The sequence below is a fragment of the Patiria miniata genome, unplaced genomic scaffold, assembly GCF_015706575.1.
Source record: "Patiria miniata isolate m_02_andy unplaced genomic scaffold, ASM1570657v1 HiC_scaffold_27, whole genome shotgun sequence".
NCBI lineage: Eukaryota > Metazoa > Echinodermata > Asteroidea > Valvatida > Asterinidae > Patiria > Patiria miniata.
Window position 1 is genome coordinate 4,461,156 of NW_024037066.1, and position 8,084 is coordinate 4,469,239.

Consider the following 8,084-nt stretch of genomic DNA (forward strand, 5'->3'; position numbering starts at 1 on the left):
GGGTTCGACTTTAGCGGTGGCCCGCAAGCCTAAGTAGCCCGGCTGGCAAGGGGACAATTATTGGGCTACGGCAAAGATGAAAGGACCGGAAGAAATACATCATTCAATTCAGAAAATACACCTGTATCAATTTGTGTCTAATTTTATTATTTTTTTAGCGCAAATAAAATTGATGTTTATTAAAAAACACACACACGATTGCCTCTGGATACATGTTTTACATGTATGTACATTCCTGTTTATGAGACACTGTACAAAAGAAAAACATGTGGGTTTGCGAAAATTAAGAGTCTGCTTCAGAAGCCCGGCTAGAAGAAATGTTAAATTATAGGGCGAATTTATTTTGGAAGAAAATTGTTTCGTTTTTACTGTACCTTATAAAGTCTCGACAATGGAAAAAAATAATGGGATAAAGAAAAACAAAAAGTTATGTGGTGTTGACCAAGCATTCAGGGGTCGCGATTGGTTACCGACTCCCATATAGGGCTCTTCCTGGGTCTCGGATTCCCCGGCCCACCACACCTCCTTCCCTGTCCATCCATGTAACCCCGGAGGGCCAAGCACCGTTAAGGGAGGAAACGAGGCGACACCCTATGCCTTGCTGCCGAGACAGCAAAAGAGCCCCGTACCTATGAGTAGATGCATAACCTGGACTTCGCAGACAGTCCCAGCCGGCGACTTAACTGATTGAGCTAAGGTCGGTTGGTATATGACGACGGGAAATTAAGACTCTTAAAGTAAATGACCGAGCGCGTGTATTGAAACCAAAAAAATGCACCGCGGTCCGTTTCGAACCCCGGACCCCGCGGTCTGTGGACGATGACCCTAACCACTAGGCTAATTGTAATCACAGTTTTCGAACCACTGAATCTTAATAATATGTAGTCGGAAACACTTGGCGGATTGTCAGCTCAATCTGCGCTCTGTATTCTAAACTTCTAATTCCCGTTATAAACATACGATTTAAATGACTTGTAAACGAACCTGTTTCATTTAGGCACTTTTGCTGAATTTTTTGTATTCGTATACGGTACATTCGCCGTATTTTGTTTCCTGCAATGTATCGGTCTATTTCCAATACCCGATACTCTTCAATCCTTAAATCCTTTTTTAGGAATTTCAATATGCACCACTCTACTCGGCAAACTATTCATTTTCTTTCCGCCATTAACTACTTCTTTTGCTTCAAAACCTATTCACGATAAGGAAACCAAGTTATAGTACTCTCCACTGATTCCTGAAGAAGTTCTGCAAGTTTACAAAATATATTTTGCTGAATGTTAACTTTGTTAAATTCCATCTTATAATAGTTAACTTTGTTGATATATGAAATAATGAAACTATAGTTATTTATTCCTCACATTCCTATTTTGGCTTATACAATTATTGATATGTACCCTTGTTTATCTTTACATGTACATTTTTTTCTCTGAACACAGCATTAATATTTTGCTTGATTGTCACTTGGTTTCTGAACATTAGGCCTATGGTGTTATAGGGCCCATGCTTATACACGAGCTGTGTTTTCTTATGGATTCCTCTACTGTTTTCACTCCTTTGTTGGGTGTGCACTATACATTATGTATTACAACACACTGATTTGTGAACACTGGAAATACATGAACTGAACTGAAATGACGTATAGCGAAACGTTTGAACAGGTAAGTCCATGTTGCAGTATAGTATCCACTGACTACTCGATGTCCTCTCCTCTTTCCTTTCACTTTGACCTCGTGTCTGCTTTAAGAATTTTAAGCTAACACTTGTAAGAAAGGTTCGATTTTCACTATCGTTTTTTCAATCACGAATTGCAAAATTATCTTGCTGTAGGCATTTCGAAAGCGGCGGGCCCGGCTCACCGTACGAGTGCCCGTATTATAACATAGTCGAGGGACGCGACGGCAGCTGACTGGTATGAGCATGTATGGAGCATGTTATGTTGTCACGATGTGTCGTCTATTCCTAGTATGTTTATTTCATTGGTTTCACCGTGGAAGAGTTGCTTTCAAGATACGGTCTTTGTTTCACTACGAGTGTAGCGCACTGTTCGTATCGTACGAGTCCTCCGTTACATAACTTTTTTTGTTCAATGTGAATGGGAAGCCTTCGCCTGTTCAACTTCTCCGCTTTTGTTCCAATATCGTGATACAAGAGCGAATGGGGCATATACCGGCTTGTATCAACCTGCGCTTGGGCGGTGTAGGCCTGTTGCATGGAAAGAAAGATACATGTAAATGTATACGGTATCGAAACTCAGTGTGTCTGCATGTCGCCCAAAACACCTTTTAGACATAATGACGTCACGTTTTGTTTACATTTGCTTTACTATGAGAGCCAAAGCTGAATCAGATGTAGGATATGAATCTGATAAAATTAATATTACAGCACAAAATTAAAGCAATTCGAATGTGTATGTGACGCTCCCTATCAGTGGTATTATTTTAGGGTGTCCTAAAAACGCATATTGCAAGTCAGATGGGAGCAGCTGAAAAAAAAACGTCATTTACGACGTGTTTGGACAATGTGTGATCTGAGGCTATTTCTGACCACTTTAAGCAAATCTTTTGGCGGAAAAGATGGTGGTGTACGCATGCAGTGCCTGCCTTTATTGCGACGCCATGGCCCCCGTTGGCCCCCATGGATCCACCCTTGCCAACCTATATCATGTCTTATATGCAAACGTGAAGAATGAACTCTTCTACAGTGAGGAACTTAGCGATTTCATTGTTGTTGGGGAGGGGATTGATTAAAAGCCGAAAATATCACAGGTTTAATTGTTAAAGACGCGTCCCGTCGCTGCGTTTCACCTCGAAAATTCACTGTCCAATTGCTATTTTCCTAGAATCCAACGACGTTTAGAAACTAACTTATTTCTTCGAATTATTGGCTGCCAGGTATTAATTCAGCTCACGCAGGGTGGGTTCATTTGTGTGCAAAATGAAAACTCCTTTTTTTTCAGAGTGTAGCAGACGCCCAAAATTGGAATAAAAGTAAATTTTCTCTTTAAACAAAAGATGCACATCGAAAACTAGTCAGTCTAGAAGAAAAGGTAAAACAGCACGGGGTGTCATCTTTAATGTCGCTTCCCCCACAAACCGTGCACACCCGTGGGGGTTGCCTGCGGAATACGAAAAGGTCTGCAAAGTGTCTGTCCGAAGAAATTTCGAAAGCCGCACCGGCGGGCGGCGGGCGGCGGGCCGGTTCACCGTACGGTGCCTCGTCCCCAATCCCTGGTTTGTTGTAACACTGCACGGAGAGGTTTCGGGCTCGCGCGAGCGATTCAAATGATCAAACCACAAATGCATTCACAATGGTTCGCCGTGGAAAAGTTACTTTCTTTGACTTTTGAGTGCAACGCACTATTTATAATTTGCTCTCCCGCCGTTACGTAACTTTTTTGTGAACGCGAAGTCGTCAGTTCAACTTCTTCGCTTTTGTTCCAACATCGCGATACAAAGAGCGAATAGGGCACACATTGTTTTACACAATCAACCTGCATTTAGACGGTATTTGGGTCTGTTGCATTGGAAGCTAGATACGGTATTGAAACTAGAACAGAAACGCCCTAGCAAGTACACCTTTTCAAAGCCCCTTCTAAATTATCAAACGACCTACTGTTCATAAACTGGGTAGGGATGTGATAGGTTCATATCTTTCGCAAGAGCTTACCTTTACTGACATTTTTTTAATACCAAAACATGGAAATGATAATCTATGGAGCATGTTATGTTCCTGTTATGTTGGTCACAATGTGTCGACTATTCCTGGTATAGTTTGTTTTCAGACCGAGGGAGAGGTTTCGGTCTCGCGCGAGCGACTCGTGAGCTTTGTTTCCGGCCAAATACGATTGTTCACCTTTTCTTTGCATAGGATCAAATAATTGGTTTCACTGTGAAAGAGTTGCTTTCAAGATACGGTTTTTGTTTCACGACTGGTGTAGCGCACTGTTCGTATTAGCCCTCCGTTACGTAACACAAAAAGTTACGTAACTACTTTTGTTAAAAACGGTACGTTATTGCAATGTGAATCGGAAGCCTTCGCCTGTTCAACTTCTCCGCTTCTGTTATATCGTGATGCAAGAGCGAATGTGGCATATATACCGGCTTGTATTAACCTGTGCTTGGGCGGTGTAGGCCTGTTGCATGGAAAGACAGATACATGTTTAAGGTATTGAAACTCAGTGTCTACATGTCGCCCAAATGACTTATAATACATAATACATAATACATAAATGACTTATAATACATATTGAGATACGGTATTGAAACAATGGAAAAGAAACGCTCAAGCAAGTTCACTTTTTTTCCAAGCCCCTTCTGGGCCTAATTATCGAACAACCTACTGTTCATAAACTGGGCAGGGATGTGATAGGTTCATATCTTCCGCAAGAGCTTACGATTACTGACTTCTTTTTTATACCAAAACATGGATATGATGACCTTTTTTATTTCCCGAAACAAACATTCCCTGGTTTATCGCAGCTTTTTGTAAAACACGAATCAATGACTTCGATCGCATAATTATAGTGAGTTGAAAAACTCAAGATTTATAAAGTGGGATACATGCATTTGGATTTTGCTGGAATTTTACTCAATGAGAAAAAAATCGGTTACAAACTAATTGGCTCTGTCAAGATGCCACAGGTAAATAGGGACATGAATGTCCCGGACATTCATGCGCAACGGCAGATCCGTGGGGGAGGGGGGGGGGCAACGGGGGCCATGCCACCCCCCCCCCAAAAAAAAAATCAACCTTTTTTTTGGGTTTAAACTGACGTCGCAAAAAGGCAGCCACCTGCGTACATCATTAAAATTGCGCCACCGTGCAGTGAATCTGAATAGGCAATTCGGCGGAACAATGAACGTGCTAGAAAATTACGTAACAGAGTGTGCTGTCAAAAGCGTAACGCCAGATATTGGAAGAGAAAGTAAGGTGTGTTCGAATTCCTTGATACTGTTAGTGATTGGAAAGAATTCGGAGTACATTGTTCAATGTCGATTATTTGTGACGATACTCTCAGTCAGTTGAGGGCACTATTTAGGTTTAACGGTCAAGCCTACGCAGGTTTGGTTTGGGGGTTAAACGTACGAAAAGTAGTTCACGCATAAGTAGCTGTTTTGGGCGACGTAGTTCGCCGAAACAGCTCCTGTTAAGTATGGGTGTTCATATTAGGGAGTAATTGCAGAATTAAAGATAAATGTAGATAAATGAAGGGGTTCTTTGCTGTTGTGATTAGAAAGAATTGTATTTGATTACATAATAATTGTACAGGTGTGCAGTGACGATCAGTTGTGTGATTACTTTTAGTTGATTGAGGGCGCTATTCAAGTTTAACGGTCAAACCTACGCGCAGTTTGTTAAGCGTACGAAAAGTAGTCCGCTCAGAATTTGCTGTTTTGGTAACGTAGTTCGCCGAAACAGCTCTTGTCTATTGCGTGTGTTTCATGTTAGGATTAAAAATAGGAATCGCTGCATTTCTTTGATTCTCATTTCGATTGCTTAAAACCAGACCCGCCAATGTCCAAAAATTACCTTTTTTTAGAAAAACAAGTTTTGAAGTTTGATTGTAGCTATAAAATCATGAATTTTAGCATAAACGGTCATCTTTCAGATTTTTGTTACTCATACTTTGTCAAAGTTCATGATGGGGTCTCATGTTCACTTGACCGTGGGTCAAAACCCGCAAAAAAATGACACAACAATGCGGTTCTGGTTACTATGGCAAAATCAGACCACTCCAACAATTACATTTGAACTAAAACTGCTCATGTCAACCATGCCTTGGAGAACTATGTGTGTTATCTAGTGTACGTACCGGCCTGTTATCGACCCTGTTACAAGTACACTTTTTCCAAGCCCTTCTAAATTATCGAACAACCTACAGTTCATAAACCATGGGCAGGGATGTGATAGGTTCATATCTTCGCAAGAGCTTACGATTACTGACTTCTTTTTTTTAATACCAAAACATGGATATGATGACCTTTTTATTTCCTGAAACAAACATTTCCCGGTTTATCGCAGCTTTGTGTAAAACACAAATCAATGACTTGGATCGCATTATTTTAGCGAGTTGAAAAACTCAAGATTTATAAAGTGGAATACATAAATGTGGAACTTGCTGGAATTTTACTCAATCAGAAAAAAATCGGTTAAAACCAACTGGCTCTGTCAAGATGCCACAGGTGAATAGGGACATTTATTACGCAACGGCAGATCTTTTTGGGAGGGGGGGGGGGGGGGGGGGGACAACAGGGGCTATGCTCCCCCCCAAAAAAATTACCGAATTTCTTTGTCTAAACTTGCGTCGCAAAAAGGCAGCCACCTGCGTACATCATTAAAATTGCGCCACCGTGCACCGATGCCATATATGGCCCCTTACTTTTCATATAAATTTCGGGCGGAACATTCAATTGGACCCACTTTATCGTGGAACAAACAAAAAGGTTTGGCCCACCCTAAAACAACTGTCCTGGATTTGGCCTAATACATACGTAGGCGCGAGACCAGCTCTTGGCTGTACAGTCGCGCGACATGCAAGGAATTGTTGATTGCAAGAAGTGAAAAAAAAACAAAAGAAGAATAGGTTGAGAGAGGAGTGGTTCCTCCATCGAGAGTGCAGTTGAATAGGCAATTCGGCGTAACAATGAACGCGCTAGAAAATTACGTAACAGAGTGCGCTGTCAATAGTGTAACGCCGGATATTGGAAGAAAAAGTAAGGCGCGTTCGAATTCCTTGACATTGTAGTGATTGGAAAGAATTCGGGGTACATTGTCCAATGATGATTATTTGTGGGTGATACTCTCAGTCAGTTGAGGGCGCTATTTAAGTTTAACGGTCAAGCCTACACAGGTTTGGTTTGGGGGTTAACCGTACGAAAAGTAGTTCGCGCATAATTAGCTGTTTTGGGCGACGTAGTTCGCCGATCCTCTTAAGTATGTGTTTTCTTATCAGAATTAAAGTTGGACGAAGGGGTTGTTTGCTGTTGTGATTAGAAAGAATTGTTTGTGATTACAAAATTATTGTACAAGTGTGCAATGACGATCAGTTGTGTGATTACTTTTAGTTGATTGCGGGCGCTATTCACGTTTAACGGTCAAACCTACGCGCAGTTTGTTTTTGGAAATAAACGTACGAAAAGTAGTCCGCTTAGAATTTGCTGTTTTGGTAACGTAGTTCGTCGAAACAGCTCTTGTCAATTGTATGTGTTTCATATTAGCATTAGAAATAGGAATCGCTGCATTTCTTTGATTCTCATTTCGAGTGCTTGAGAAAAACAAGTTTTTCTGTGATATCACAAGGCTCTGTGATATTTGAAGTTATTGGAAATGAATATCGATTTATATGCGAAGTGTATGGCATAACAACCAACCTCAGGATGCATGTTTTAGGCTATACATGTATGCACATTTTTGTTTATAAGACACTGTATAAAAAGAAAAACATGCTGGCTGGTGAAAATGAATAATGTGTTTCAGTAGCCCGGCTGGGATTGTTACCGAGGGCGAATTTATTTTGGAAGAAAACCTTTTCGTCATTACTGTGTCTTATAAAGTCTCGACAATGAAAAAATAATGGGATAAAGAAAAACAAAAGTTATGTGGTGTTGACGAAGCATTCGGGGGTCGCGATTGGTTACCAACTCCCATATAGGGCTCTTCCTGGGTCTCGGATTCCCCGGCCCACCACACCTCCTTCCCTTTCCATCCATGTAACCCCGGAGGGCCAAGCACCGTTAAGGGAGGACACGATCGAGGCGACACCCTATGCCTTGCTGCCGAGACAGCAAAAGAGCCCCGTACCTATGAGTAGATGCATAACCTGGACTTCGCAGACAGTCCCATCAGCCGGCGATTTAACTCATTGAGCTATAGGGAATCAGTAACATGTTTACTTTTGTTGAATTCACAAAGTAAATTTTCCTTCAGTTACGCATTTGTCCTTAACTTTCCTTGTCAACCTAACCATACCCTACCCCACCCTTCCTCGCCTCTTCCTTTCACTCTTTAATATTTCATCACCACTGCACCATGGCCCAATAATCAGCACATTGTCACCACATCTTCAGGTTTCCCCTTACGCC